The following is a 6,121-nucleotide window of genomic DNA, read 5'->3' as shown; positions in this document are numbered from 1 at the left end:
AAGGCATTTCATTCATAACACTTAGGGAAATGTGTGCTACAAGCTTTGCTTAAGAAGAAAATAAACGAAACAAACAGTCGGGAAAAATCACTAATAATATTCTTCAATCCATGGGTTGTGATGAATTTACTGCTTCGAGAAAGTAAAATCGTATTTGACGGTTCGTTGGATTAAGCCAAAAATGAATGTTGAATTCGTCCCTGTTATGACGCGCAAAGGTAATGGAGCCGAATTCAATCAGGATCAAATGTTTGAAATTTTTTAGAATTCCCAGTTCTGTGTATCCTACTTTGGGGGTCCGCGACAGCCGAGCGGTAGCGCCGGTTAGAAAATCGGCCCATGAGCGCCGAGGCTCAGCACCTCGACGGCAAGGGTTCGAATCCCAACCGAGACCGGACCCTCCCCTGTACGAGAGGACTGACTATCCACGTACAACAGGGAAACAAGTCTCGTAAGCCCTTAACGGGCAGGCATGACCAAGAGGTCGTTACGCCAAGAAGAAGAAGTGTATCCTACTAGAAACGAGTGACAATACGACAATATTATAAGCCGCTCAAGTCACAGCCAAACATTTGCTTGAGTTTTTTAAAGTCACAATAAAAAAGGAACGTACCACGTGTTGCCGATATTGGAACAGCGCTAGCAAATTTAAATTGTATGGGTATTTAAAGCAAGGGCCATTGCGGCTTATTGTGTTGCTATTAAAAACAAACCCATCCCGTTGGTGCTTCAACGCTGACATTGAAACGCGATATATGATCGATTATTCCATAATGCCTCATTATCGAAAACCATCCCGTCTTATGGGGAAGCACGTTGCACGTTCGTGTGAACCGAGTCGCCTCGAGCCGTTAAATTCAGCGTTTGAGCAATTAATTAACACCAATTGGCACGTTGGCGTGTGTTGGATACATCTTCAAACGAACCGAATCGAACGCCACAGCACGAGATCATGGTTAAAGTGCTTAAGTATGTCACCGAAACGACAGGCCAAAAGACGCCGGCAATGACGACTACGACAACGACGACAATGTCTGGCCGTGGAGTTCCCTGGATGTCTCACTTAGCAAACGGAATGACTCACAGATGGTTGGTGGTAAAGGTGACGAAAGGCTAAGTGCTTGATATAGGACTGGGGAACAACAGGTTTCATTAGGGCCTATTTTCGGCAGGGCAAGAGCCATTTGTTATCTATGTCGTTTCTATGCTAAACATTTGTAGTACTTACGATATTGTTGAGTATTGTACTGTATTTAACGTGTTTCGTTGGTGCCAGTTTGGTTCTCTACATTCCGTTTGTGACAAGAATTGCGAGCAAATTTGCATGTGTAAATATCACCAAATATTAGCATAATTTTGCGTTTCTGTTGACTCTTGTTCATTGTCCTAGCAGCTTTTTGAATTCGTTGTTAATGAGCTAGTTAACAAGCATAAACAAAGAAATTTAAATGATATTTAGTTTGTTAAATATTAATGTCGCTGTACTGCAACACTGTACCATTAAAAACAAATAAAATGGGAATGTTCTTCTTTTTTAGTTGATTTTCGAACTGTGAAAAATGATTTTCCAACTGAGTAATTCAAATTTTGTCTGAACGTCCGGTTTTTGAGGTGTTTTGTGAATGCTATCATTTAAATATATTGTTCTATTTGTAATTTTTGTTCTAATAGTGTTTTAATCTAATAGTGAAATGATCATTTCTACGAAGTTGAAACTGAAAAATTTATAACTGTATAGACAAAAATGATCAGCAATAATTTGTCAATAATAAGCAAATATTTGGTTCAATTGCATCGATTAGTGTCTAATAAGTGAATAAACTTTTACAAACTCATAGGAACGTGTTTTCGAAGTAGGTGCACTCCAAATAATCGCCGCGCAACGAAAGTAGAAACAAAAAGAGCGACAAAACACTGACCGAGCCAGGCTCGGATACTTGGTCCAACCAATGGCGGTTGTCACTGCTTTGCCATGGTTTACCACCAAATTGACATGACTTTTAAGTAGCTTCCAAGTCCATTATTTACCTCACATGGACAAGCATGAAGTAAAATTGGCACAACGACAGCTTTACTCTTAAACCCCAGCGCGAACCGTTGTTGTGCCTGCCCTAAAACCTGCGTCATCACATGAACGCCTCTTCCTGCCTTGGTCGAAGATGTTGCTAATTAATCATCACCCAAGATGTTCGAATCGTGAAGGGAGAGAAATTCCCCTTCGGGAGAGGATTACGGTCAGGAACACATGCCCACGAGCCGCACCGCATGCTACCACTGTCAACGCCATCATCAGCAAGGCCCTCGTGTTGCTACCGTGAAAAATCGATTTTCCCTTCCAGCCTCGGTGAGTCAATGAAGTCACGTGCTGTGTGAACGTGCGGACGTCAAAGGATCATGTAACCGTCCGGCCACGGGCCGTATCCATTCATTCATCTTCTGCGGAGCTTGTTCGAAGGCGGCCCACAAGGAAGCGATGCCCGAAGTCAACAACCGCACAATACGACTCCCCGAAAGCCCCGTTTAACATCAGGGCTTGTCTAGAGCTGAGCAGAAGATTCGCTCGGGATCGTTTCAACCAACGTGTTCCAAGAATTGCTAGTCTGAGTCCGAGCGGTCCGGCATTGAGACTAAGCCGACTGGTGGATGTACGATGATGATGACGATGATCATGATGATGACAATGCCATCCAACGTTCGCGGGATAAAAGATTGGTTTACGGAATTGTAGGCTGGACACGATGGAAGCACCGGAGCGTGCAAGCAGCGCAACGAGATGCATTTTTCCCGTTGAGTGCACTTTTAATGGGTTGGGTGGATACGATACCACGAGGAAGGGAGTGTGCAAAAAAAAAAAAACAGAGAGCTCTAGGGTGATTGATGCCTTAACCACATGACTTTTAAATAATAAAATCGTCGTTAGAATCTCGTAAAACGAAGCGTATAAATGTAAGCGGCTTAAAGCTTTCCGTAGTAACAGTTGAAAAACAAGATAAATTTAATCATTAACAACAAGTGCAAATGATTGGAAAACGTTCTGGGAGCACTAATGATGATGTAAGAAGAAAATAATTTTGAAGTGTTATTCTATCGTGAAAAAAGTATTCAAATAATGATTAGGAAAATAGTAAAGACTATTTTAAATTCGGTGAAACAATCGTACTCAACGACAAATGTCGAAATAACCATACGTTCTGTGAGTAGCATTTAAGTTGAAAATGTACATAAATATACATTTTAATATATTCAATATAAACTTGTGTTATTTTAAATCTTATCAAACCTATATAAACATTATTATTTCGGAAGTGTTTACTAGTACAATTGTATGCGGTGTGATAAGGGTTTTAATCACTGACACGTACTCACCAATAAAAGTCGTTTACTGACCATTGTTTTGTTTTGCTGTCGAGTTTGCTGAAGTTTATCTCGCCACGCTTTTATGTCAATGGTAGGCCGGTTTGCTTGATGCTGACTGTACTTCTATGTACATAAACCGAAATACAAGATTGAGACACTATCAATTTACTATTTTATCTTTTCAGTGCGGGAAGTATGACTCAAACTCCTAGAATGTTGTCGGATTTTGAATAGGTCTAAAAAATAATTCAATAAATTCAAACAGTATACAAATTACAACATTATAAATTAATTGCTATTAAAACAATTGTTTACCAACATTAATGTGTTTTTTTTCATTCATATTGAAACCCTCTTAAACTCGGTGGTGTGTTTAAATTTGACTATTTTTTACAATGTTCAATAAGATTTTTTTGTTCAACGATGCGTCATGAACCTATGTCGGATGTTTCTAAAGCGCGAATGAAAAACAAAACTCTTCCAGTGCAAAATGGAATAATTAAGGATTCAAATTTATTACTTTCGGAACTAGCATTGTAGAGTTTTGCAAGGGTTTATGCTAGCTGGCCAAAAATGTAACCACCGGTTGGTCGACCAAGTCGGATTTGTTAACATTAACGATCGTATTGATCGTGCGGTGTTTTATTAATTTTCAACTTAAGTTTACATCAGCAGCCGCGTGCCACAATAGTGACATCAAACTTAACGTTTACCCATACTACTCTCCTAGCGATGTCCAGTTGGGGTATCTTCACGTCGCCACCTTGTGCACGTGTTTCCCATCGGTATAGCACCCTATCGTCGCTGTGTGTTCGGTTAATCCAGTGGTCGCCAAACTTTGCGTTGCGCAAAGGCTAGAGGTTTGAAGTTTTTTGGTGTATGCCGAGACATGGAATGCCTGCACTTGTTCCACGAAACACCACAGCTCAAACTGTTTGTGAGATGTATTTGATGTTTTTCGTCAGTATCGAGTAAAACGTATCAGAACTGTGGACCTGTTAAACACGTTAAAGAAAGAAGTTCGCATAGCTTTACCTTTATCTTTACTTAGTAGTTAGTAAGATGTAGTTTATATAAGTTGTGTTGAGCCTTTTAAGTTGCACTCTGGAGAATACTCAAAACTTGCTCTTAGTTGGACAATCTAGTAATGATGGATCGGAGTGAAAACATTTACTCACTTCTTAACACCACTTAAACTCAATGTTCCCAGTTGGCTTGGTGTTATTGTGGGTTAAGGTTTAGCTGATTTAGCAATATGTTTGTATATTAGTAAACAATAAGGACACCAACAACTCTACTGCTTTAAATCCCCTCCAAAATGTGCTATTGATTCACCGCAACTCAGTTATTAAATTGGCCAAAACTAAATCAAGCGATTTCGGTGAAGTGATAATAATTTCTTTAATTTAGTTTTGGAAACCCCGGGTTAATCGAAGCTTTCTTTGGACCCTATACTGAATAATCGATTGGCATTGACTATTTTGAGCATTTGCATACAATTCCTTCATATCATTCACAAACATATGAAAAAAATACATACACACTGAAGGGTGTCTCCCGTCGTTATACACGGTCGATTTGAATTTTGCTGATGTTTTTAAATTGCGCAACCCCAACCATGCGTCGCCGTGTGGCAGAAGCTCATCCGTCAAAATGCATTTGTCTCAACATGACCTCCCACGTGCTCCTCTCTTGCGAGCGTCTCCGGTCTCTCGCGCCATGCTGGCCCTTCGTCTCCGTAAGCTGAAACCGGAAACAGGAACCGGAATGCTGGCATTAGCCAAGGGTGGCAAAAGAAAGAAGACCGGAGCCGGTCCTGTTTATCCTGTTTCTTACAGGTATTGTAAAACATGTCAGGGAGCGGTACCGGTGTATGCGTGTGTTTTGCTGTTTTTAAATTAAACCCACCGTGGCCGACTTTCCCGAGCCCGAGAGGGGTTTCCAGTTATGGCTTCGGCACCATCTGTTAGCCTCCGGTCGGCGCAGTTACAGCGTGAGCCCGAGCTATCGCGCCACGAACGTTCACTCTGACCGACCGTTGCCGTTGGTTACAGGCGCCACTGCGTGCGCCGTGTGTTTCTAAGGTGGTTTTCTCATTTTTGTTTTCCGCCCAAAGAGGTCCAAAGAGGGTAGAAGTCGGCTGCTTTCGTTAACTCGCTGGAAGTGTGCGAGTTTGTATTTGTTCAAGTGCGCCCAAAAGTGCTGAGAACGGGAATCTCCTTTCCTAGGGGTGGCGTCACGTTTCGAATGGAAAGCAACAACGAAAAAAAAGAAGCTTAATCACCATAAACAAAGCCGGCGCAGAGCAAGTTGTCCACGCATCTCGCGAACTCGCGGACCGAAGAGACATCGAGAGAACGCAAGCTGGAGGTAATGTGATTTAGCACGTGGTCCACCGGAAGTGGGAGAGTTCGGTGAGCGAAGGCGCGATTGTCGCGAGGAAACACGCGGTCCCGACCCTGGAGAGCGCGCAGTTTCGTATAAAACGGTGGCCGCGGACCGCGTGCGGCTTTCAGTTGCGCCGTTTGTCGTCGTCTTCAGTGTTCGGAGCTGTGCGCGCAAGTGACTTGCTTCGCCGTGTGGTCGTGGCGTGCTCGCTGAACAACGGTTAGTTGTCAGTTGAGGAAAAACAGTGCGTCTGGGTGTGAAAGTGTGTCTCCGATCGTTTAATCGACGGCCAAAGAATTTAGAAAATCCGCGGACTTTAGCCTCGAGTGCAGTGAAGGCATTCCGGTTGAGTCAGTGCAACTGCAATCCTTCACAA

This window comes from Anopheles coustani, chromosome 3 (genome assembly GCF_943734705.1).
Source record: "Anopheles coustani chromosome 3, idAnoCousDA_361_x.2, whole genome shotgun sequence".
NCBI classification, from domain to species: domain Eukaryota; kingdom Metazoa; phylum Arthropoda; class Insecta; order Diptera; family Culicidae; genus Anopheles; species Anopheles coustani.
The sequence above is the reverse complement of the archived record's forward strand: the minus strand, read 5'-3'. Positions refer to the sequence as shown.